This window comes from Heterodontus francisci, chromosome 18, assembly GCF_036365525.1.
Source record: "Heterodontus francisci isolate sHetFra1 chromosome 18, sHetFra1.hap1, whole genome shotgun sequence".
Classification (NCBI taxonomy): domain Eukaryota; kingdom Metazoa; phylum Chordata; class Chondrichthyes; order Heterodontiformes; family Heterodontidae; genus Heterodontus; species Heterodontus francisci.
Window position 1 is genome coordinate 61,688,237 of NC_090388.1, and position 26,493 is coordinate 61,714,729.

Sequence of the window (26,493 nt, forward strand, 5' to 3'; positions counted from 1 at the left end):
CCTTTGCTGCAGCTGCCCCAAGCTTATGGCCAATTAAGGGAATCTTCTCATCGCTGCTGGGATTATGGGACTTTGTAACATGGGGCGACCTCCCTGTGTGCTCTGGAGGAGGGTCTGTCTTCTGTGGGAAATCTGTAGCCCATGGAGGACCCCCACTGGGAACCAGTTTACCCACCCGTACCCAACCTCCCTGTGGACTTCATGACCACCTCCCCCCTCCCCCCACCTTGCTGGGGCCTTCCAGATTGGGACTGGCAATCTTGCCTCACCTACCTCTTGTCCCGCGTTCCAAAGAATAATAGAATGTTTACGGCACAGAAAGAGGCCACTTGGCTCATTGTCTCTGTGTCGGCCGAAAAACCATCCACCCAGCGCTGGGCCTGGATCCGTGGCCTCTGTAGTATCGGCAGTGGCCACCACTCCTGGTGGCGCTGCCGATTCTGCTGAGCTGCTGGCCCTCTGATTGGCTGGCAGCTCATGGAGGCGGGATCCCTGTCTTGAAATGGATGGGGATCCTGGTTCATGAATCTTTGATTAAAAAACACTGCAGGATCGCTCCGAGGGGGACATGAAAATGCAGAGGTGGTGTTCCCCTCGCTTTTCCGCCCCAATGCTGGGAGCCCCACCTCCTACACAAAATCCAACCCATTGGCCAGTGATAACTCCCCTGCTCTTCTTTGAAATAGTGCCATAGGATCTTTTATGTCCACCTCAGAGAGCAGATAGGGCCTCAGTTTAACGCCTCATCCAAAAGACAGTATCCTCAACAGTGAAGTGCTCCCAAAGTACTGCACTGGAGTGTCAGCTTTGATTTTTACACTCAAGTCCTGTTGAGGGATTTGAACCCAGAACCCTATAAGCCAGAGACAAAAATGCTACCAACTGAGCCACGGCTAACACACAAATACAGCATAGCCACAGATTCCCCCTTATCTACGACACCCCCCAACCCCCTGCATTCTGCACCCAGCCCTGCACCGCCCCCTAACAACCGCACCCCCCTGTCATTAGTTACAACCTCAAATACTGAACAGATTTGTCAAACATGATTTCTCTTTCATAAATCTGTGTTGACTCTGCCCAATCATACGATTTTTAAGTACCCTGTTAGCACGTCCCTAATAATAGATTCTAATATTTTCCCTACTATTGATATCGGGCTAACTGGCCTATAATTCCATGTTTTCTCTCTCCCTGCTTTCTTGAATCATGGAGTTATGTTTGCTTCCTTCCAATCCATGGTGACCATTCTAATATCTAGATAATTCTGGAAGATGAAAACCAATGAATCCACTGTCATTATAGCAACCTCTTTTAAAACCCTAGGATGTAGGCCATCAGATCCAGGAGATTTGTTGGCTTTTAGTCTCATTAATTTCTCAAGTACTATTTACTAATAATCATTTCTTTTAAGTTCCTCAATCTCACGAGACCCTTGGTTCCCCACTATTTCTAGAATGTTTTTGTGTCCTCTACTATGAAGACAGATACAAAGGGCAGGATTTTCCCATGGACTTTGGAAGCCCGGGGTCAGAGTCTGCACTATGTGGGGAACAGTCACCTGGCTGTGATTCCCCCAAGATTGGCCAATAACTGGCCAAAGGGCAGGATTGCCATCCAAATAAGGACAGCGGGAACGATCTCAAAGCTGGAGGGCCAATAGGAGGCCCTCCAGCACTGAAAAAGCAACAGGCTGCCTTTTCAGGCAAGTGAGAGAAAGGCTGTCACAAGATGGAGGCACCCTCTTTCCTACTTTTTTTCAACTCTGAGAAAGCAGTGGGAGCAGATAGCTGTGCACATCAATGCCAGGACCTGTATGCAGTGCTGAAAGAAATTCAATGGCCTCACACGAGTGTTCAAGGTTAGTGAATGCATCTTCAAATGCCATATCCCACCAATTGCACCACTAGCCTCACACGCTGCTCAGTGCACCACACCCCCATCACATACCTACCACTGTAATTTAGAGGGTAGCATAGAGGTGGAATCTGCACGTGGTGAATCACTGGGCACAAGTGGGCAGCTACCAGGGCAGGAGACAAGGATAGCGCAGGTGCTAGCTCTCCAGAGGGGAAGGTCACACATGAATTCTGCTGCAGAGGGCTCAAATAAGGACTTCAATGGGGTGGCCTACAAAGGAAAGCTGATAGACATGCACACAGAAATGTTTGGTACATTAGCAGGCCTGCCGGAAAGCTTGCATTCACTGCAAGAAACATGGAGGAGTCTGATATCAGCCTTGCACACGGCTTTGCAGAGAGCTTAGGAACATAGGAGCAGGAGTAGGCCATACAGCCCATTGAGCCTACTCCGCCATTCAATATGATCATGGCTGATCATCCACTTCAATGCCCTTTTCCCACACTATCCTCATATCCCCTTATGTTATTTGTATTTAAGAATCTGTCAATCTCTGCTTTAAACATACTCAATGACTAAGCTTTCACAGCCCTCTGAGTAAAGAAATTTCTTCTCATCTCTGCCCTAAGTGGTTTTGTACTTATTTTAAAATTGTGTCCCCTGGTTCTAGACTCCCCAACCAAGGGAAACAACTTACCTGCATCGACCCTGTCTATCCCTTTAAATATTTTGTAGGTTTCACTGAGATCACCTCTCATTCTTTGAAATACCAGAGAATACAGGCCCAGATTCCCCAATCTCTCTTCATAGGACAGTCCTGCCTTCCCAGGAACAAGTCTGGTGAACCTTCATTGCCCTCCTTCTATTGCAATATCCTTCCTAAAATAAGGGGATCAAAACTGCACACAGTACTCCAGGTGCGGTCTAGCCAAGGTTCTATACAATTGAAGCAAGACTTCACTAGTCCTGCATTCAAATCCTCTTGCGATAAAGGCTAACATACCATTAGCCTTCTTAATTGCTTGCTGCACCTACAGCCTATTTCTTTCCAGTGTGAAATCTGTACACTTAGTGGCGTACAATGCTCTTGCGATGGTGAGGTTGTGCAGGATACAGCAGACCATGACAAATTGTGACACATGCTCTGGAGATTATTGCAGGTCTCCTCCAGAGCAGTCCAGCAAGTGGAAGTGTTGCTTAAGCACCCTATGGTCTGCTCAATGACAGGCCCTGCGGCAGCATGGCTCTCATTATATGTATGCTGCTAATGTGTACATGAGTTGCGCACAGGAGTCATGAACCAGGTTGCCAGTGGATAGCTCTTGTCACCTAGTAGCCACCCTCTGATCTCATGTGGTAGCTGAAATGCTGATGGTACAGCAGACTTGGGCAGAATAAAGGTATCATGACTGTTGCCAGGATAACACACATTGACCTGCATGGTTACACAAGAGCTGCACAATGAGGAAGTGGAACTCTTTGCAGTTGCGGTACATCACTGAATTTAGATGCCCCACTCACAAAGCAATGCGTCTGCAGTGAATGGTGCCCTGCACCATGGAGGAGCCCACTATCCCGGCGAAGCCACATGCATGCTTTACCTGCTTCCCTTGAGAAAGAGAGAAGACAATGCATTCCCCACTCTGCATACACTGCGACAGTTACATCCCTTATCGAACAGTGGACGGTGAACTCCGAGTTGTTGGAGATGTTCCCTGCTTCAGCCTGGAAGGAACCTTTGGCAGTGCTGTCCTTGTCCTTTTCTGAGGGTATAGGTCTGCCTGCAATAGGGGGCAGATTTTAGTGAGTGCCTTCTTCCTTCCCTTTGGACTTCAGCAACTTTAAATTACAGTACAAACCACCGGACGCTTCTACTAACTCAGCAGCAGTCAGAGAGTGCTTGTCCAAAGGGAGTGGTGAGGTACGATAGGAAGGCCTTGATTTGGACTTCAAGCATTCTGTTCTCAATCTTGGTTCCTGTAGTTTCCATTCATCTTGGTCTGCAGCATGACAGGGAGAATGAGCAGATGAGACAGAGAGGAGGACAAGTTGCTGGGAGAGCAAGGAGGGGGAGAAGGGCACAGAGCAGGAGGCCATATCCACTCAGGGTCTTCAGGGAGCAATTCTGCTACCTTGACCTCAGTATAGAACAGTGGTTGATGATCCCTTTAAGTATTACAGGGGGCAGGGTGGGGGGAGGGGGTGTCCTTTCTGCTGAATGCATGTTCAGCTGCAAAAGGTTAAGAGAGGGTGTTATCTGGAGCTGTGAGATTGATAATGGGGCCGCTCGAGTCAACTCAGCATTACACATTGCTCCTAGTGCCAGTGTTACTGATCCACACAAAACAGCATCCGGCATAGCCCACACCATAAGTGTGCACATGCAGTGCAGGTGCCATCTTGGACACGAAGCAGCACCCGTAGTACCAAAAATACAGGTACTATGGAGCTGAACTTTGCAGCCATTATCTTCACCTTCTCTTGTTAGCCAAGGTTGGACCACTTTTTCCGTGGGATATTTATTCCTTAAGGCAATGTATATTCATTGTGAATTATGAATTAATTCTTTAAATGTTTGCCATGCTTATCTACGGTCATATCTTTTAATCTCATTTTCCAATCAATTTGAGCCCACTCACCTCTCATAACTACGTAGTTTGATTTAATCATATTTAAGACCCTAGTTTTGTGCGATTATGATGCACCTCTATTCCTTGTGGTCAATTGCAAATGATTGCTGGGGTGCAACAGGTGTGAGATGCACGAGGATACTTATTTTGACAAACAAATTTTAAAGAAAGTATTTTTTCCTTGCCCATATTCTTCCCTCTTCTTTCCAGAAGATATTTATTCCTTGCCAGAGCATGGATCCATGGGCTAAAATTTACATAGAGTTAGATAGTCTAAAGAAACAGACCTTTCAGCCTAACTGGTCTATGCTGGTGTTTATGCTCCACACAAGCCTCCTCCCACCCTGCTTCATATCCTTCTATTCCTTTTCCCTCTCATGTGTTTATCTTTCTTCCCCTTAAATGAATCTGTGTCATTCGCCTCAACTACTCCTTGTGGTAGCAAGTTCCAAATTTTAACCACTCTTGGTAAAGAAGTTTCTCCTGAATTCCCTATTGAATTTATTAGTGACTATCTTTTATTTATGGCCCTAATTGTGGACTATCCCAATAAGTGGAAACGTTTTCTCCACATCTACTCTATTAAAACCTTTCATAATGTTAAAGACTTCTTTCAAATCATCACTTTGCTTTTCTCGAGCAAAAAAGCCAGTCTGTTCAGCCTTTCCTGATAAGTATATCATCTTAGTTCTGGTATCATTCTTGCGAATCTTTTTTTCACTTTTTCTCCAGTGCCTCCCCATCCTTTTCATGATTGGAGACCAGAACTGTGAACAGTACTCCAAGTGTGATCTAACCAAGGTTAGAATAATAGAAATAGAAAGTTTAAGGCACAGAAAGAGGCCACTCGGCCCATTGTGTCTGTGCCGGCCGAAAAACGATCCACCTATTCTAATCCCACTTTCCAGTATTTGGTCCGTAGCCCTGCAGATTACAGCACTTGAGGTGCATATCCAGACTCCTTTTGAATGAGTTGAGAGTCTCTGCTTCAACTAGGCAGTGAGTTCCAGACCCCCACCACCCTCTGGGTGAAAACGATTTTCCTCATCTCCCCTCTAATTTTTCTACCAATCTCTTAAAATTCATGCCCTCTTGTCACTGACCTCTCTGCTAAGGTGAATAGACCCTTCACTTCCATTCTATCCCCTCACAATTTTGTACATCTCAATCAACTCTCCCCTCAGCCTTCTCTGTTCCAAGGAGAACAACCTCAGCCTATTCAATCTTTCCTCATAGCTGCATTGTTCCAGTCCTGGCAACATCCTCGTAAATCTCCTCTGTACCCTCTCTAGTGCAATTACATCCTTTCTGTAATGAGGTGACCAGAACTGCACATAGTACTCAAGTTGTGGCCTAACCAATGAGTAATACAGTTCCAGCATTACTTCCCTGCTCTTATATTCTATACCACGGCTAATAAAGGAAAGGATTTCATATGCTTTCTTAACCAGCTTGTCGACCTGTCCTGCTACCTTCAGGGATCTGTGGACATTCACTCCAAGGTCCCTCACTTCCTCTACACTTCTCAGTATTTTCCCATTTATCGCGTATTCCTTTCCCTTGTTTGACCTCCCCAAATTCATCACCTCACACTTCTCCAGGTTCTATAAAGGTTAATTCTGTTCCTCTAGAAATGAACCCCAGTGCTTGGTTTGCTTTTTTTCCAGAAAAAAATGGCCTTATTAACCTATGTTGCTGCCTTTCGTGATTTGTCTATCATTACCCCTAGATCCTTCTGCTCCTCTACCCCATTTTAGACTCTTTATCCAAACAATATGTGGCGTCCCTATTCTTCCCACTAAAATGCACCACCTCACAATTAATTATGTTGCAATTCATTTGCCTATTACTGCAAGTCTACTGATACCTTATATTTGCCACAATCCTACTCCATATTAACTATACGCAAATTTGGAGTCATCCACAAATTTTGAAATTGTACTTCTGATTCCAGAGTCCATATCATTAAAGTAAATTATGAACAATAGTGATCCCAGCACTGATCCCTGTGGAACACCATATTCCAACCTTTTGAAAGTCTGAGTAATTACCCTTAATCCCACATTCTCTTCTAGCCAGAGTCTGCTACTTATCCCACAAGTCCACATGCTATGACCTCAGTCATAAGTCTACTTGTTGATGGCCTTTTGAAAATCCAAATATATTACAAATACTACATTACCCTTGTCTACTGTTTGTTACTTCTTCAAAGAATTCAAATAGGTTGTTAAAACATGATCTACTCTTTTGAAATCTGTGCTATAATATTTTCGGTTTCTAGAGGATTTTCTGTTAAATATGGGAGTAAAGATTCCATTTACTTTCCTACCACCAACATTAAGATAACTGGCATATAGTTCCCTGAACTGGTTTCTATCTCGCTTTTTATTTATAGGAATCATATTAGCTGTCTCCCAGCCCTCTGGCACTATTCCCTTTTCTAATATATATACATATTTGTGATAGTGCCTCTGCTATCTCTTTTAGCACCTTGTTTAATATGCATGGATGTAACCCATCTGGACCAGGTGTTTTATTGTCTAAAATTGATAAGTTTATCAATTATTTTCTACCTTTCTATCTTACATTTTTAAAAATCTCTTCCTCTATTTTCATGCTGATCAACAGAAGCAGCACATGACAAAGTTCAGGGATTAAGAGATAATCCATGAATTGAGAATCTCCAGGATTTGGTGGTCGATTTGCGTCTTTCCCCCATTTTCTTTGCACAAGCAGCATCTCACCCTTAGCCTCCCTATTATTTTATAAAATTTGCTGGATTTGCACATTAATTGGCAAATAAATTCACCACATGAAGTTAAGTCTAGTAATTAATAGCTCAAGTAACTTTTTAATGATGTAATAATTCCTAATATAATATACAAACAAGAAATGCTGGAAATTCTCAGCCGGTCTGGCAGCATTTGTGGAGAGAGAAGCAGAGTTAATGTTTCAGGTCAGCGACCCTTCATCAAAACCGACAAAGGTTAGAAATGCAATAGGTTTTAAGCAAATAAAGTGGGGTGGGGCAAGAGATAACAAAAGTAAAGATGTTGATAGGACAGGGTCACAGAGAGTATAACTGACCAGAAGGTTGTGGAGCAAAGGCAAATGGTGCATTCATGGTGTGTTGAAAGACAAAGCATTGGACAGAGAAATGAACAGCCCTGGCCCAAAGCACAAACACGAAAAAACAGTGGGTAGGCACATGATAAGAAAAATGAGTGATGAAGCAAACTAAAATAAAAATAAAAAATAAAAAATAACTGAAAATAAAAAGGGGGGCCCGTCATGCTCTGAAATTATTGAACTTGATGGGTGTCACAGTGGCACAGTGGTTAGCACCGCAGCCTCATAGCTCCAACGACCCGGGTTCGGTTCTGGGTACTGCCTGTGCAGAGTTTGCAAGTTCTCCCTGTGACCGTGTGGGTTTCTGTCGGGTGCTCCGGTTTCCTCCCATGGCCAAAGACTTGCACATTGATAGGTAAATTGGCCATCGTAAAGTGTCCCTAGTGTAGGTAGGTGGTACGAGAACGGTGGGGATGTGGTAGGGAATATGGGATTAATGTAGGATTAGTATAAATGGGTGGTTGTTGGTCAGCACAGACTCGGTGGGCCGAAGGGCCTGTTTCAGTGCTCTATCTCTATGACTCAATGTTCAGTTTGGCAGGCTGTAGCGTGCCTAATCGTAATGATAATTCCTAATGACTGCCAATTTCACCTCTGACCCAGTAAGTGAATGGTTTAAACTGTGGAGTCCCATTGCCTTAGATAGTGAATTGAAGATTTAAAAAATGTAATTTAAACAAATTCTTATTTTTCTTTTTTGTCTCTTTTCTCTCTCTCTTTTAATCCAATCTTTCTTTATTTCTCTTTCCGCTCCTGATTTGCCTGTAATTCACCTTCTATCTCAGTCCTTCCTCTGTTTATTCCTTAATCCTAAATTCTCTTTGGTGTAAGGAGATAGACTGTTCGTCCCACCATTCACTGTGGTCCCAGATAACCTTGCATCTTTATCAGCTAACACTCAAGCAATTTGTGCTACAAGGTGAGGTGAAAGTGGCAGAATTTGACCAACTGTGGCTCAAGGACCCATAGCAAAATTGAAGTAAATAGGAGTCAGGGGGAAAACCTTTCACTGGTTGGAGTCATACCTAGCACAAAGGAGATGGTTGTGGTTGTTGGAGGCCAAATATCTCAGCCTGGGGGCACTGCTGCAGGAGTTCCTCAGGGTAGTGCCCTAGGCCCAACCATCTTCAGCTGCTTCATCAATGGCCTTCTCTCCATCATAAGGTCAGAAGTGGGGATGTTTGCTGGTATTCAGTTCCATTCGCAACTCCTCAGATAATGAAGCAATCTGTGCCTGCATGCAGCAAAACCTGGACAGCATTCAGGCTGGGGCTGATAAGTGGCAAGTAACATTCGTGCCACACAAGTGCCAGGCAAAGACCATCTCCAACAAAAGAGAATCTAACCACCTGCCCATGACATTCAACAGCATTAACATTGCTGAATGCCTCACTATCAACATCATGTATCACCGTTGACAAGAAACTTAACTGGACCGGCTGTATAAATACTGTGGCAACAATAGTAGGTCAGAGGCTGGGTATTCTGCAGCAAGTAATTCACCTCCTGACTCCCAAAGTCTTTCCAACATCTACCATGGAATCTCTCCACTTGGCTGGATGAGTGTAGCTCCAACAATACTCAAGAAACCTGAGACCATCCAGGATAAAGAAGCCCATCCACCACCAGTGCACAGTGGCAGCAGCATGCACCATCTACAAGATGCACTGCAGCAACTTGCCAAGCCTCCTTTGACAACACCTTCCAAATCCATGACCTCTACGCCTAGAAGAACAAGGGTAGCAGGCACATGAGAACACCACCATCTGCAAGTTCCCCTCCAAGTCATACAACATCCTGACTTGAAAATATATTGCTGTTCCTTTATTGTCGCTAGTTTAAAATCCTGGAACTCCTTCCCTAACAGCATTGTGGGAGACCTTCACCGCACGGACTGGCGTGGTACAAGAAGGTGGTTCACCACCACCTTCTCAAAGGCAATTAGGAATGGGCAATAAATGCTGGCCTTTCCAGCGACACTCACATCCCATGAACGAATATTACAAGAAGATATTTCTTGAACTGTAGGGCACAAAAGATTCTAACTAACAGCATACGCCATAAGATGCCCCACTGCAGCAAATTCCAGCTCCACGTATGTTGGTCACCCTCCAGTACCTGACCTACCTTAGTAACCATTCTTCCAAGAGATCAAACGCAATACTGTCCTCACCCAACATCCACACAAAGGCTCACTTTCAGCAGGGGTTTCTGGATAGTGATCAAAAGTGGAAACTCTGGTTGATTGTACCCAGGCCAATTGTAGTGCTCCTATTACCACCTCCTCTCAGCTGAGATCCACTGAGCCTGCACAGACCTGACCTGGTTTGTCTCACTCAGCCAGTCATTGGATAAATTCATAGCCGTTGAAGGTGTCCCACTTCTAAGAGAGCATTAATGGAAGTTAGTAACATCCACCTAATATCCTGTGTAGGGGATGCTGATTTTTAATTCATATTTAAAGCCTCAGTTACAGAATATACTGGTAAAAGGGAAGAAAACTATTTAGTTCTGCAGACAGACAGGGTTCCCACAGATACAACAGGCTATATTTTCTCTGCGGGCTTCTGAACCCTATCGTCAGACTGTAATGTGTGTCAGAAGCCCGGACTGTATGAGAAACAATCACTCATTGTGATTTTCCCCTGGAATGGCCAATGAATGGCCAGAGTGTGGGCTTGCCATCCTTGGCCGGCTTTTGAAGCTAGATGGCCAATCAGAGACCTTCCAGTTTGAAAGCAGCAGCAGACTGTGATGGCAGGTAAGTGAGGGAGAGGGCACTTCAAAATGGAGGCATCCTCTCCGCAACTTTTTGAAAGTTTAAATTAAAAAAATATGTTTTGCAGACAGGCTACAACTGTGGGGTTGCGGGGTGGGAGGGGGAAAACCACTTCACATGGTGGCTTGTGGCTGCTGCAGCACCTAGGCAGACAGGGAGGGCCTCTAAGCCTGCCAGTAGTGCTGACCCCTACCACCCCCCCACCCCCTACCAGTCTGCTGTCGAGAGGCAGCCTTCAGGCACCTAAACTGAGCTCCGCCGCCTGCGTGAATCTGGAGGGTGACTGGAAAATCCTGGTTGGGCTCCTTTAATTGGCCTTAGGTGGCCCTTAATGAACCTTGTCAGCTACCCAACACATACAGGCGGGCAGCCCTGCCACACCCTCATTCTGCCTCCACAAAAATGTCTGGGGGTGTGGGAAGGGCCGGGGAACCAGCACGCTGACCGGTGGGGCTATCTTTAGCGACTGCCCATCTTCCATCCCAGTCCCGGTGGGGCCTAAAAATCAAGCCCAAGGAATAATTAAAAGAACACATGTTGCACTTAAAGTCTCCATAAGAGAACCCCATCAATGTTATGAACAGGGCTTTGTTTTGATTGATTTGTGGCTAGTGTGCAATGTTAGTCACTTTAGTCTTCAGATTAATACACAATATGCAGAAATCTTTCATGACTTTTTCAACATGTGATAATCTGCATGTCAACCCTCATGTCTTGAAACTACAGATCACAATGTTTGACTGATCTGTGCTATCCCTTTATGACTCCAGTAAGGCTTCCACAGACAAAAGGGACCAACAGATAAAGAAGACAAATGCAAATACATCAAGTGTCATAGAAACGACTATAGACGTTCTGAATCTGGATAAATCTAGTGGAGCTCAGCAATACAGCCCAGTGGGAGTCTTCAGAACTATTGTGACTTGCTGTATACTACATGATTTTATTTATTTGTTTGTGGGATGTGGGTGTCGCTGGCTGGGCCAGCATTTATTGCCCATCCCTAATTGCCCTTGAGAAGGTGGTGGTGAGCTGCCTTCTTGAATCGCTGCAGTCCATGGGAGGTAGGTGCACCCATAGTGCTGTTAGGAAGGGAGTTCCAGGATTTTGACCAAGCAACTATAAAGGAACAGTGATATAGTTCCAAATCAGGATGGTGTGTGGCTTGGAGGGAAAATTACAGATGGTGGTGTTCCCATGCATCTGCAGACCTTGTCCTTCTAGGTGGTAGAGGTCAAGGGTTTGGAGGTTGCTGTTGAAGGAGCCTTGGTGAGCTGCTGCAGTGCATCTTGTAGATGGTACACACTGCTGCAACTGCGCGTCAGTGGTGGAGGGAGTGAATGTTGAAGATGGTGGATGGGGTGTCAAACAGGCCGCTTTGTCCTGGATGGTGTCAAGCTTTTTGAGTGTTATTGGAGCTGCACTCATCCAGGCAAGTGGAGAGTATTCCATCACACTCCTGACTTGTGCCTTGCAAATGGTGGACAGGCATTGAGGAAACAGGAGGTGAGTTAGTCGCCGCAGAATTCTGAGCCTCTGACCTGCTCTTGTAGACATAGCATTTAGATGGTTGATCCAGTTCAGTTTCTGGTCAATCGTAACCCCCAGGATGTTGATAGTGGGGGATTCAGCAATGCTAATGCCATTGAACGTCAAGGGGAGATGGTTAAATTTTCTCTTGTTGGAGATAGCCATTGCCTGGCACTTGTGTGGCACGAATGTTACTTGCCACTTATCAGCCCAAGCCTGGATGTTGTTCATGTCTTGCTGCATCTGGACATGGGCTGCTTCAGTATCTGAGGAGTCATGAATGGTGCTAAACATTGTGCAGTCATCAGCGGCCAACCCCACTTCTGACTTTATGATGGAGGGAAGGCTATTGATGAAGCAGCTGAAGATGGTTGGGCCTAGGACATTACCCTGAGGAACTCCTGCAGTGATGTCCTGTGACTGAGATGATTGACCTCCAACAACCACAACCATCTTCTTTTGCGCCAGGTACGAATCCAACCAGCGGAGAGTTTTCCCCCAATTCCCATTGACTCCAGTTTTGCTCGTGCTCCTTGATGCCATACATGGTCAAATGCTGTCTTTATGTCAAGGGCAGTCACTCTCACCTCACCTCTGAAGTGCAGCTCTTTTGTCCATGTTTGGACCAAGGCTGCAATGAGGTCAGGAGCTGATTGTCCCTGACGGAACCCAAACTGAACATCAGTGAGCAGGTTATTGCTGAGCAAGTGCCGCTTGATGGCACTATCGACGGCCCCTTCCATCACTTTGCTGATGATCGAGAGTGGACTGATAGGGTGGTAATTGGCCGGGTTGGATTTGTCCTGCTTTTTGTGGACAGGACATACCTGGGCAATTTTCCACATTGCCGGGTAGATGCCAGTACTGTAGCTGTACTGCAACAACTTGGCTAGGGGCACAGCTAATTCTGGAGCACAAGTCTTCAGTACTATTGCTGGAATATTGTCAAGACCCATAGTCTTCGCAGTGTCCATGCCTTCAGCCGTTTCTTGATATCACACGGAGTGAATCGATTGGCTGAATACCGGCATCTGTGACCTCAGGTGGAGGCCGAGATGGATCATGCACTCGGCTCTTCTGGCTGAAGATTGTTGCAAATGCTTCAGCCTTGTCTTTTGCACTGATGTGCTGGGCTCCTCCATCATTGAGGATGGGGATATTTGTGGAGCCTCTTCCTCCTGTCAGTTGTTTAATTGTCCACCACCATTCACAGCTGGATGTGGCAGGACTGCAGAGCTTAGATCTGATCTGCTGGTTGTGGGATCGCTTAGCCCTGTCTATTGCATGCTGCTTCTGCTGTTTGCCATTCAAGTAGTCCTATGTTGTAGCTTCACCAGGCTGACACCTCATTTTTAGGTATGCCTGGTGCTGCTCCTGGCATGCCCTCCTGCACTCTTCATTGAACCAGGGTTGGTCTCCCGGCTTGATTGTAATGGTAGAATGGGGGATATGCCAGGCCATGAGGTTACAGATTGTGGTTGAATACAATTCTGCTGCTCTTGATGGCCTGTGAAGACAGGATTCATCCCCTAAGGACTGTGCAGTGATCACTCCTACCAATACTGTCATGGACAGATGCATCTGCAACGGACAGATGCATCTGCAACAGGCAGATTGGTGAGTACAAGATCAAGGATGTTTTTCCGTCTTGTTGGTTTCCTCACTACCTGTCGCAGACCCAGTCTAGCAGCTATGTCCTTTAGGACTCGGCCAGCTTGGTTAGTAATGGTGCTACCGAGCCACTCATGGTGGACATTGAAGTCCCCCACCCAGTGCACATTCTGTGCCCTAGCTATCCTCAGTGCTACTTCCAATTGGTGTTCAACATGGAGAAGCACTGATTCATCAGCTGAGGGAGGGCAGTAGGTGGTAATCAGCAAGAGAGTTCCTTGCCCGTGTTTGACCTGATGCCATGACACTTCATGGGATCTGGAGTCAACGTTGAGGACTCCCTCCCGACTGTATACCACTGTGCCGCCACCTCTGCTGGGTCTGTCCTGCCGGTGGGACAGGATATACCCGGGGATGGTGATGGTGGTATCTTGGACAGTATCTGCAAGGTGTGATTCCATGAGTATGACAATGTCAGGCTGTTGCTTGACTAGTCTTTGGGACAGCTCTCCCAATTTTGGCACAAGCCCCCAGATGTTAGTTAGGAGCACTTTGCAGGGTCAACAGGGCTGGGTTTGCCTGTGAAATTTCCGGTGCCTCGATCAATGCCAGGTGGTCCATCCAGTTTCATTCCTTTTCAACATTGTAGAGATTTTATGCAACTGAGTGGCTTGCTAGGCCATTTCAGAGGGCATTTAAGAGTCAACCATATTGCTGTGGGTCTGGAGTCACATGTAGGCCAGACCAGGTAAGGACAGCAGATTTCCTTCCCTAGAGGACATTAGTGAACAAGATGGGATTTACAACAATTGACAGTGGTTTCATGGTTGCTGCTAGACTAGCCTTTAATTCCAGATTTATTAATTGATTTCACATTCCACCATCTGCCGTGGTAGGATTCAAACCCATGTCCCCAGAGCATTAGCCTGGAGCTCTGGGTTACTAGTCTAGTGACATTACCACTATGCCACCGCCTCCCCTTGTGAAGAAGAAAGGCTTACTGCTTCCAGAGGTTAATGGGAATGAAAATACGATAGAAGGAAAGCATATCCCTGCCCACAGCATGAAGAGAGTGCACAAGAAGAGCATGTGGAACAGAACAGCCATAGAAAGGATGGCACAAACACAGAAATTAACTCATAATTCTGTGTGATCAAGCCTACTTTCGTGAACCTTTACCAAAAAGTGCCAAAGGAACCATTCACCCTATCTAAAACTGTTTCTAAACACCTTGCCTACCTTTGTGCTAAGTAACTTACTCAAGTTCCTAGTCCACTACTTCCAACTCCACACTGATGGCCAAGCAAGAAGAGGTTGAGTGGCTGGGAATGTTTCCCGAAAGCTGTAGAGTTCAGAGGTGACTCTTACCTCAGGGAACCAACTATCGTAGAGGGACGACCTTCCAGCAGGCATTCTATTTAGGTTAAGGAGAGCCAGGCTCATGTCATGCTTTCTCATATGTAAGCATTGAAAGGGTCCTTAAGGAATTATGCTCACTGTCATTCTCTGATGCGACAGTGACATCTGCGGCAAGGCACAGGCTGAGGTGATACAGATGAGTGCTACTGCACTACAGGTCTTGCTAGCTCTGCAGAAGTGTCATGTTCAAAGTATGTTTTGAATGAGTAATAGCTCCAGAAACCATCACTGTTCTCAGTATCTTGGTGCCAAAGGAATCTCCTGGATGGTCACCGTCTCCAGGGTGTTCTGGAGGCATGGGACATTTCTTGCAATGTGTTATAGATTTGTGTGGTGGACTTACCCCACTTTTCATAAGCTCAGCATAATGCATGGAAACAATTTCCACTGCCACCACGAGAACAATGATCCCTAATCATAGCTCCTTTGAAGATTGATCCTCCGCACCACCCACCCCCCCACAACTCGCCCCGAAGTCTGGTTCTCTGAGCTCCACAACGGAGGGTAGTCATTTCGTCAGCCTCCCCCTCTTACTCTCCCAGATCTTCATTCTCACTGGTGCTCAGTGCTTCTTCCAGAGAAAGCCCTTCTGACTCCTTAACTATTTCCTCCTGATTGGCTATCTCTGTGCTGTAAGGTGCCATGGTGGAGTTGATGATAAAGAGCAGAAACTTTGGGTGGCTCTGAAAGTGGCAAGTATCTTCTGCTATGTTAAGCGTGCTACATATAATTAAAATTGTTATTCGTTCATATATTGTCCTTACAATCAACAGGCAAGAATTCCAATTGCATCAGTCAAAGTAGCATTTGAACCCAGGTCCCTTAACCATTTCAATTCTCGGCTGCACTCCCACTCTGACTTCTCTGTCATTGGGCTTCTCTATTATTCCAGTGAAACCCAATGCAAATTTGGGGAAGAACATCTCATCTTTCTACTAGAGACCTTGCAGCCCAGTGGCATGAACAACCAGAGCCTAACCAGACCAACTACCATCATCTCTCTGGCAGTAGATCCTGGCAAAGTGGGACGGGTATGTTTCCAGAGATAGGGAGCGAGTTTATGCTGGGGGTGTCAGGTTAGTGGCACCGCTAATCCCCCATCCTGCTGGTACACTGTGCTGACAAAGTTGTCTGCATCCTTAATGTTGACCTTCTTTTCCAGATTCCAGGCCCACTAGAACCTGTTCCACTTTGTCAGTTTTTCATATTTCCCATTATACTTACCTATCCCTCTATAGTCCTTCTCAAATTCTCAGTGTCTTGTATGCATCTTTATTTTTCTTTGATTTCTCTCATTATGTGATATTTGGTTTCTTGTGCATATAATTTCTTGATACTTAGCATTTTACAGGTAACTCTTTCAAACGTCAGTTGATTAGAATCCAGGACCAGCATGTTCCTGTGAGGAAGAAGGATAAGTTTGGCAAGTTTCGGGAACCTTGGATAACGCGGGATATTGTGAGCCTAGTCAAAAAGAAAAAGGAAGCATTCCTAAGGGCTGGAAGGCTAGGAACAGACAAATCCCTTGAGGAATATAAAGACAGTAGAAAGGAACTTAAGCAAGGAGTCAGGAGGGCTAAAAGGGGTCATGAAAAGTCACTGGCAAACAGGATTAAGGATAATCCTAAGGCTTTTTAAACATATATCAAGAGCAAGAGGGTAACTAGGGAAAGGGTTGGCCTGCTCAAGGACAGAGAAGGGAATCTATGTGTGGAGCCAGAGGAAATGGGCGAGGTACTAAATGAGTACTTTGCATCAGTATTCACCAAAGAGAAGGACTTGGTGGATGATCAGCCTAGGGAAGGGAGTGTAGATAGTCTCAGTCATCTCATTATCAAAAAGGAGGAGGTGTTGGGTGTCTTGCAAAGCATTAAGGTAGATAAGTCCCCAGGGCCTGATAGGATCTACCCCAGAATACTAAGGGAGGCAAGGGCAGAAATTGCTGGGGCCTTGACAGAAATCTTTGCATCCTCATTGGCTAACGGTGAGGTCCCAGAGGACTGGAGAATAGCCAATGTTGTTCCTTTGTTTAAGAAGGGTAGCAAGGATAATCCAGGAAATTATAGGCCGGTGAGCCTTACATCAGTGGTAGGGAAATTATTAGAGAGGATTCTTTGGGACAGGATTTACTCCCATTTGGAAACAAATGAACTTATTAGCGAGAGGCAGCATGGTTTTGTGAAGGGGAGGTCGTGAATCACTAATTTGATTGAGTTTTTTGAGGAAGTGACAAAGATGATTGATGAAGGAAGGGCAGTGGATGTTATCTATATGGACTTCAGTAAAGCCTTTGACAAGGTCCCTCATGGCAGACTGGTACAAAAGGTGAAGTCACACGGGATCAGAGGTGAGCTGGCAAGATGGATACAGAACTGGCTCTGTCATAGAAGACAGAGGGTAGCAGTGGAAGGATGCTTTTCTGAATGGAGGGATGTGACTAGTGGTGTTCCGCAGGGATCAGTGCTGGGACCTTTGCTCTTTGTGGTATATATAAATGATTTGGAGGAAAATGTAGCTGGTCTGATTAGTAAGTTTGCGGACGACACAAAGGTTGGTGGAGTTGCGGATAGTGATGAGGATTGTCAGAGGATTCAGCAGGATATAGATCGGTTGGAGACTTGGGCGGAGAAATGGCAGCTGGAGTTTAATCCGGACAAATGTGAGGTAATGCATTTTGGAAGATCTAATGCAGGTGGGAAGTATACAGTAAATGGCAGAACCCTTAGGAGTATTGACAGGCAGAGAGATCTGGGCGTACAGGTCCACAGGTCACTGAAAGTGGCAACGCAGGTGGATAAGGTAGTCAAGAAGGCATACGGCATGCTTGCCTTCATCGGTCGGGGCATAGAGTATAAAAATTGGCAAGTCATGCTGCAGCTGTACAGAACTTTAGTTAGGCCACAATTAGAATATTGCGTACAATTCTGGTCGCCACACTACCAGAAGGACGTGGAGGCTTTGGAGAGGGTACAGAGGAGGTTTACCAGGATGTTGCCTGGTCTGGAGGGCATTAGCTATGAGGAGAAGTTGGAAAAACTCGGATTGTTTTCACTGGAACGACGGAGGTGGAGGGGTGACATGATAACGGTTTACAAAGTTATGAGCGGAATGGACAAAGTGGATAGTCAGAAGCTTTTTCCCAGGGTGGAAGAGTCAGTTACTAGGCGGCATAGGTTTAAGGTGAGAGGGGCAAAGTTTAGAGGGGATGTGTGAGGCAAGTTCTTTACACAGAAGGTGGTGAGTGCTTGGAACTTGCTGCCGGGGGAGGTGGTGGAAGCAGGTACTATAATGACGTTTAAGAGGCATCTTGACAAATACATGAATAGGATGGGAATAGAGGGATACGGTCCCTGGAAATGCAGAAGGTTTTAGTTTAAGCAGGCATCAAGATCTGCGCAGACTTGGAGGGCCGAATGGCCTGTTCCTGTGCTGCACTGTTCTTTGTTCTATGCCTTTTCCGATATGTTTAGTGCATGTGTATGTTACATCCTGTACAATATAGTCTATATATACGTGTACAAGGGGGGAAAAGCTGGGAAGCATATACACACAGTATATGCATTCCCACCTTCCTTTGTTCTGTTCCTTTATATTGTTTATCTGTAATATCTTTCAGTTCTGAAGAAAGCTTTATACTTGAAATGTCAAATGTTTCGCCTTTTCTCGATGAATGCTACCTGACCTGCTGAGCACCTCCAGCACTTTCGGTTTCTGTTTCCCTTAGGGAATAGTTCAGTTTGCTAACTCTACACCACTGAGCTCTGCCAATTCTATTTTTATAATACGTTTTCAAACATTATTTTAGTTTTACTGTTCCAAGTTAACCTCTTGCATCCATTGCAAACTTGCTGGATCAAGGGAGATAGAATGTTCCAATGTACAAACATATTCTGGGGTGTGATCAATACCCCTCCTTAGTTATCCTGCAGGGAAAGCTGGCTGACTGATACGAGAAAGGAACTTTCACTCTGTTGGCCAAGCTGACCAGTTTAGGTCTCCAAGCTGGGACTTTAGCAGCTTTAGGATTGTCCACATAAACAAACATATTTTTCTGGAATGCAACAAACGTATCAAGATTGCATTTGTGTTGACCCACCATGCCCTTTAGATGGTATGAAATTGTATCTTTATTCAGTGAAGATTAATCAACTGGTAAGTCTATTAAACAGATGCAATACTATAGAAATCTTAGCAAAATTGTAAGGTAATAGAAGGGCACAAGGTATTTTAAAGGTAAATATGTAGATATAAAATTGCACATGGGAGTCAAGCAAGTGCAGTCTTCAGACAAAACAGAACTATAGGGCAGAGGATAATTGCATCAGGCTGCACCGATGTAATTCAGTCTCCATTTTAAAGCCATACATTCTGCATTTATTTTTATAATATCTACATATGGCAAACATGTTGGGAACCAGTGTTGGTTGGCGTAGAGGAGACTCTGCAGTACATACTGAGGAGCTGGAAGATGCAGAACTGAGAACTGAGTGTTACCACTGGTGGGAAGGTGTAAGTAAAATATGGTAAGTCCTTTTGTTTAAAAAAAAGCATTTAAAAGAACCTGGATCTTTTCCATCAATCACTTCACCTGTGACATGCGACACCCCCTTTCCTACATGGAACAGAGTTTGCGTTGGTTGCTGAGAAATGGAAAAGTAGAACACAGACATAGATAGGGCTTTTACTTATCCTTTGTTTCTTCATGGACAACAGCAAGCAGGAGCATTTTTGATTGTTTTCATTCCTCTCCACTTCTTCTGAAGGTACAGATGCCATTGTATTGTTCCACAAGCCAATCTGCAATATCTTGTTCAACTGGCTGTTCTACGTCAGAGACTGGACAGATAATTGGTGGCCTATTTGAATTGACTGCAGGAATGGATGTTGGATGTTCCGGGGTTTCGATGTTTCAAAAGGAATAGGGAGGGAGGTAAAAGAGGTGGGGGAGTGGCATTGTTAATCAGGGATAGTATCACAGCTGCAGAAAGGGAGGTCGTCGAGGAGGGTTTGTCTACTGAGTCATTATGGGTGGAAGTCAGAAACAGGAAAGGAGCAGTCACTTTGTTGGGAGTTTTCTATAGACCCCCCAGTAGCAACAGAGACATGGAGGAACAGATTGGGAGGCAGATTTTGGAAAGGTGCAGAAGTAACAGGGTTGTTGTCATGGGTGACTTCAACTTCCCTAATATTGATTGGAACCTCCTTAGTGCAAATAGTTTGGATGGAGCAGTTTTTGTCAAGTGTGTCCAGGAAGGTTTCCTGACTCAATATGTAGATAGGCCGACTAGAGGGGAGACTATGTGGACTTGGTGCTTGGCAACAAACCAGACCAGGTGGCAGATCTCTCGGTGGGAAAGCATTTCGGTGATAGTAATCACAACTCCCTGACCTTTACTATAGTCATGGAGAGGGACAGGAGCAGAACGGGATGGGAAAATATTTAATTGGGGGAGGGCAATTACAATGCTATTAGGCAGAAACTGGGGAGCATAAATTGGGAACAGATGTTCTCAGGGAAATGCACGACAGAAATGTGGAGGTTGTTTAGGGAGCACTTGCTGCGACTGCTGGATAGGTTTGTTCCGATGAGGCAGGGAAGGGATGGTAGGGTGAAGGAACCTTGGATGACAAGAGATGTGGAACAGCTAGTCAAGAGGAAGAAGGCTTACTTAAGGTTGAGGAAGCAAGGATCAGACAGGGCTCTAGAGGGTTACAAGGTAGCCAGGAAGGAACTGAAGAATGGACTTAGGAGAGCTAGAAGGGGACATGAAAAAGTTTTGGTGGGTAGGATTAAGGAAAATCCCAAGGTGTTCTACACTTATGTGAGGAACAAGAGGATGGCCAGAGTGAGGGTAGGGCCGATCAGGGATAGTGGAGGGAACTTGTGCCTGGAGTCGGAGGAGGTAGGGGAGGTCCTAAATGAATACTTTGCTTCAGTATTCACTAGTGAGAGGGACCTGGTCGTTTATGAGGACAGTGTGGAACAGGCTGATATGCTCGAACAGGTTGAGGTTAAGAGGGAGGATGTGCTGGAAATTTTGAATGATATGAGGACAGATAAGTCCCCGGGCCAGATGGGATATACCCAAGGATATTACGGGAAGCGTGGGAAGAGATTGCTGCGCCTCTGGCGATGATCTTTGCGTCTTCACTGTCCACTGGAGTAGTACCGGATGATTGGAGGGTGGCAAATGTTGTTCCCTTGTTCAAGAAAGGGAATAGGGATAACCCTGGGAATTATAGACCAGTCAGTCTTACGTCGGTAGTGGGCAAATTATTGGAGAGGATTCTGAGAGACAGGATTTATGATTATTTGGAAAAGCATGGTTTGATTAGAGACAGTCAGCATGGCTTTGTGAGGGGCAGGTCATGCCTCACAAGCCTTAGTGAATTCTTTGAAGATGTGACAAAACACATTGATGAAGGAAGAGCAGTGGATGTGGTGTATATGGATTTTAGAAAGGCGTTTGATAAGGTTCCCCATGGTAGGCTCATTCAGAAAGTAAGGAGGCATGGGATTCAGGGAAAGTTGGCTGTCTGGATACAAAATTGGCTGGCCCATAGAAGTCAGAGGGTGGTAGTAGATGGAAAGTATTCAGCATGGAGCTTGGTGACCAGTGGTGTTCCACAAGGATCTGTTCTTGGACCTCTGCTCTTTGTGATTTTTATAAATGACTTGGATGAGGAAGTGGAAGGCTGGGTTAGCTAGTTTGCTGATGACACGAAGGTTGCTGGAGTTGTGGATAGTGTGGAAGGCTGTTGTAGGTTGCAACGGGACATTGACAGGATGCAGAGCTGGGCTGAGAAGTGGCAGATGGAGTTCAACCTGGATAAGTGTGAAGTGATTCATTTTGGAAGGTCGAATTTGAATGCAGAATACAGGCTTAAATACAGGATTCTTGGTAGTGTGGAGGAACAGAGGGATCTTGGGGTCCATGTCCATAGATCGCTCAAAGTTGCCACCCAAGTTGATAGGGTTGTTAAGAAGGTGTATGGTGTGTTGGCTTTCATTAACAGGGGATTGAGTTTAAGAGCTGCGAGGTTATGCTGCAGCTCTATAAGGCCCTGGTTCGACCACACTTGGAATATTGTGTTCAGTTCTGGTCGCCTCATTATAGGAAGGATGTGGAAGCTTTAGAGAGGGTGCAGAGGAGATTTACCAGGATGCTGCCTGGACTGGAGGGCATGTCCTACGAAGAAAGATTGAGGGAGCTTGGGCTTTTCTCATTGGAGCAAAGAAGGATGAGAGGTGACTTGATAGAGGGGTACAAGATGATGAGAGGCATAGATAGAGTGGATAGTCAGAGACTTTTTCCCAGGGTGGAAAGGGCTATCACCGGGGGGGCATAATTTTAAGGTGATTGGAGGAAGGTTTCGGGGAGATGTCAGAGGTAGGTTTTTTTTACACAGAGGGTGGTGGGTGCGTGGAATGCGCTGCCAGCGGTGGTGGTAGAAGCAGATACATTAGTGGCATTTAAGCGACTCTTGGATAGGTACATGGATGATAGTAGAATGAAGGTAGTTAGTTTGATCTTAGAGTAGGTTAATAGGTTCGGCACAACATCGTGGGCCGAAGGGCCTGTACTGTGCTGTACTGTTCTATGTTTTAATTCCCTGCTAGAATGGAGATGATTGTGTGATTGTCCTGTCACACCGGAGACTACACTGCTGTAAGTGACAGAGCTTACATATATAATTAGTATTCTGTAACCATCCTCCACTCATTGCATTTTGCTGGAGAAATAACCCTGCTTTTATCGGGAGGCTTTGCTATAGTTTCGGTCATGAGTTCTGTTGCTGTAGTTTGTCAGGACCCTCTTTAAATAGAGTTTGTAGGCTGTTTGCTGTAGAATAGACTGCTCTAAATCCTACCATTAATCCTGCCCTGTCACACTCATGTTGATACTTACATTGATTTGAATATGTTGGATATACCTGTCCATCCCGTCCTCACCTGACATTCACACACCCACATCAGTAGTAGTACAGTAATGAGGAGGGGATCACTGATTAGCCTTCATCCTTCCTAGAAAAGTGGCTTTGAAACCAATTATAACACCACCCCCACAGGTACCTCTGATGTCAGCATAAAGCATTGGTACATCAGACAGAGGATAAAGTTGTTTCTACTCTGATCCAACAACATACCATATCCTCATACTTTAAAAAAGCACCTCAAAGCAACAGTATAAATTTTGATTTCCAACATAAGCTATCTTTGATTTCCTTGGAATGAGACCGCTAACGCAAAGGATAATTTTACAAGTCAAGGTCACAAATTGGAAATTTGGGCATGAACTATCCTCATGAATATATACTGCCAATGGGCAAGGGACAGAGCTCTAAAATGATACGTTTAGTTTAGTTAGGGACCTGTTTTGTGCTGTGGGCCTATTTTAACTAAAAATCAAATTCAGACTGCTCAGAATTAATTCACTAGGCCTTTCAAGACAAGATGTTCACCTCATCAAAGGCAGTCCTAAAGCTAAAAGGCATCATTTAACTTCTTTCAGTGATGGTACAGTAAAAGAATTATCTTTAACAGGGAAACACCTTTAACCACAAACAACACATACATCAGAAACAAAAATAATTTTGCACTCTGTTGTGGGGCAACTGCAGATTCAAAGTTCAATTATTACACAACCTGGGCCTTTCAGGCATATAGTCCTACTAAACACCAGGTAATCAAAGATCAGCAGGACACATAGCATAACCCTCTTGTGTTCTACAGCAAGAGAAAAAGTCTAGCAATTGTTTTTTTATGAGTCATGCCCCTTTGATATGGAATAATGTGATTTGTTTGAATAGTTCAGATAATGGAGTGATATAAATCAGGCTGCCAATTCACTATCACTTGTTTTACATTATTGCACAAATTCAAAATTACCCCCAATCCATTTAAGAGATGTAAAATGTTGGATGTGTGATACTCTTGCAGCAAATTTAGGTGTCAGCCTTGGCTCAGTGGTGAACCCCAAAGTTTGTGGGTTCAAGCCCTATACCATGCCCTGACTTGAGCACATAATCAAGGCTGGCATACCAGTGGAGTATTGAGGGAGAATCTTCTGTTTGAATACTGCCAAGTTTATTCGTGTAAGATTTGCCAACAGAATTTTTTCTCTGCAGGAGGACAACATCATGCCTTACCCAACCTCATTAAATGCACCCCTGCTGCACCTGCAAAATTTTTAATTTCCAATGCCAGCCTTCCTCGTGTCCTCTCTGAATGAGATCGCATAATTAATGCCAATCAGGGTTGAATTACAGGAAGGTTTGTGTCACTGAAATCTGGAATGAGTGACTACTCATCTAAATTAGAACCTGAAACTGTCATCAGACAAGCCTTTCATCCCATCAGTCCAGGCTGCATTTAAAAAAACCCTCAGACATTTGACACGGGTAAATAAATTTACACAGTTCTGTACAAAAATCTGCACTTTGAGAAAAACCATTGGTAGCAAATTTAGAATCTGAGAAATTCCTTATAATGTTGCTCCCATACACTCCTGCATTAACTTTTGGAAAATCTCTGGAATCACCGCGACAAGCAACCTGTAAGTCATAGGAACTCTTTACTCAGGAAAGTGGATAGACACCCATGCCATAAAAACAGTGCCTATAGAATGGCCAGTTGCCCAACTGGAACTTCTGGAGAACATAGAGAAAATAATTAGATGGGATACCAAAGGATACAGGAAGAGATTCAGTGATGGCAGTCCATGCAGGGGTAAATGACACAGGGGTCTTAAGATAATCATGTACAAGATTGTCTCAAACTCAAAGTTAGGGAATGCAAAATAATATTCTCTAGAACATTCCTGGTGTTTGGGAAAGGAGAAGAGGTCACTAAGAAAATTGAGGATGTCAATGAGAAGCTGGCAATATTATTATGGGCGGCACAGTGGCGCAGTGGTTAGCACCGCAGCCTCACAGCTCCAGCAACCCGGGTTCGATTCTGGGTACTGCCTGAGTGGAGTTTGCAAGTTCTCCCTGTGACTGCGTGGGTTTTCACCGGGTGCTCTGGTTTCCTCCCACAGCCAAAGACTTTCAGGTTGATAGGTAAATTGGCCATTGTAAATTGCCCCTAGTATAGGTAGGGGAATTGAGGGAAGGTGGGGATGTGAGAGGGTAATGGGATTAATGTAGGATTAGTACAAATGGGTGGTTGATGGTCAGCACAGACTCGGTGGGCCGAAGGGCCTGTTTCAGTGCTGTATCTCTAAATAAAATAAATAAAAATAAAATATCGTGTGATAGCAGGAATGTTCCCTTCACAAATAACTGGGAATACTTTCATAATAAAGAATAAAGGTACAGGAAGAATGGGCTACAACATTAAGGGAGCTATTGCAATTCAATTAAACTTAGATGAGGGAAGTGGGTAAGGGAGGAAACAAGATCCATAATGAGAGTCTTTAGGGAGAGACCCAGAAACCCAGAGATGCATACAAGAATTGCAGATAAGGAAGGAAATACTGGGAGACCTGGGAGGTTTTTATTAAGATGTATACACATGAAGCTACTAGAAGTGAAGGCTCTTGTGGCAATAGGACACTACAATGTAGTGGAAATATCAGAAACAAAGCTAAATAGTGAGGTTAGAAACAAATACAACATTCAGGAGGATACAGTGATCAGAAAATACAGAGGGGGGCACAAAGGGGATGGTGTAGTCCTGTGTGTCAGGGACATTTTGAAGATAAATAAAGATGATTCTGTGGAAGGGGTAAAGCTAAAGAATGAGCTGCTGTAATGTAAAAACATCCAAGTGAACACTAGAGCTATGATGCAAAGCTGTAGACTGGTATAAGGAGGATAAACTACAGTATGAAGAAATAAGGTTATGTGAGGACAGTAAGGTTATTTTAATGAAACTTCAGTTCACCTACTGTAAACTGGGAAAATCCAAGTGTTTTAAATTTAGAGCTGGTAAACGTAATGCACAGACCCAGCGCATCAAGAAAACAACAAAAAGCAGTGCTCATTTTGACTTGGCATTCGTAAACAGTCCAGAAAATGTAAGTCATAGACCCCCTGATGAAAGCAACCACTGTATGATTAAAGTTTAACATAACGTGGGAGTCAGAAATTTCCAAGCCCAGGATGAGGTTTAAAACTTTAAAAAAGGCTAACTTCAATAAGTTGAAAATACTGAAGGAAATAGTTTAGTGGAGTTGTTCAACACTTCAGTAGAAGCAAGTAGGATACTCCTAAAAAAGGCATAATGCTGAAAATGCAGGAAAGTTGTTATAAAAGTGATTCTTTTCTGTGGAAAAATATTTTTAAAGGAATTTATGGTTAAGCTGAAAATCTTGGACCAGGTTTTTTTTCAAAAGGAAGCTATCAAGAGGACTGAGGGAGCCGGATTGGCAACAGTGTTGCTGTTTGTTACATGGCTCGGATTAGGCTTCCAGCAGAAACCCCGGTAATGGGCAGAAAAGTGACAAGTGCTCCTTTGATTGACAAGCCCAGTAGTAACAGAGAGCACCTGGATGGGCAGAAAAGAAACTGACAAGTTTTCTTGTTGTGAGT